This window comes from Otolemur garnettii, unplaced genomic scaffold (assembly GCF_000181295.1).
Source record: "Otolemur garnettii isolate 467f Iridium unplaced genomic scaffold, OtoGar3 scaffold00456, whole genome shotgun sequence".
NCBI lineage: Eukaryota > Metazoa > Chordata > Mammalia > Primates > Galagidae > Otolemur > Otolemur garnettii.
Window position 1 is genome coordinate 48,590 of NW_003852851.1, and position 928 is coordinate 49,517.

Here is a 928-nt window from a genome sequence, read left to right on the forward strand (position 1 = left end):
ATTCTTGTATGCAGCAGATATCTGGCCTGAGTTTTTGTATCCAGTCAGCCAACCTGTACCTGTAGAGGACAATTTCAGTCATTCACATTAATTGAGAATATTGATAAGCCTAGTAGAATTTTGGGTATTGAGTTTTTCAAAAGTCCAGTGAACATTTTTAATCCCTTCACCACTGTGGAAGTTGGAATTTGATCAAAAATTTCTGAGTGAATTTACTTTGGTGGTAGAGGATTGCACTGATCTTTATGGAGGATAGGTCTGAGAATATCCTGGAGAGCTGGTTTAGTTATGACAAATTTCTTCAACATGTGAATTTCATTAAAGTATTTTATATCTCCATCACAAATGAAATTCAGTTTAGCTGTATACAGGATTCTAGGTTGAAAATTATTTTCTTTTAGGAGATTAAAATTTGATGACCACCTTCTTTCTTCTAGCTTGAAAGGTCTCAGCAGAGAGATCTGCTGTCATTCTAATATTCTTCCTCTTGTAGGTTATGGTTTTCTTACATCTGACTGCTTGCAAAATTTTCTCCTTCATATTAACTTTGGTGAAGTTAATTATAATGTGTCTGGGAGATGTCTTATTTGGGTTAAGTCATGCTGGGGTTCTGAAACTGTCTGCTATCCGAATTTCAGAATCTCTTGGCATGTCTTGATAGTTCTTGATTATCTCATGGAGTAGAGCATCTGGACTTTTCAAAGTCACCTTGTCACCTTCATGAATTCCTATAAGGCAAATATTAGTTTTCTCTGAATTATCTCAGAGCTTTCTGAGAGAATGATCCATTTTTGCTCTCCACTTCTCTTCCTCTTTGAGCACATGGGAGCGTTCAAAAGCTTTGTCTTCAATGTCAGAAACCCTTTCTTCTGCCTGTTCCATTCTATTACTGAGGCATTCTACTGTATTTCTCAGATCTTTGAGGGCT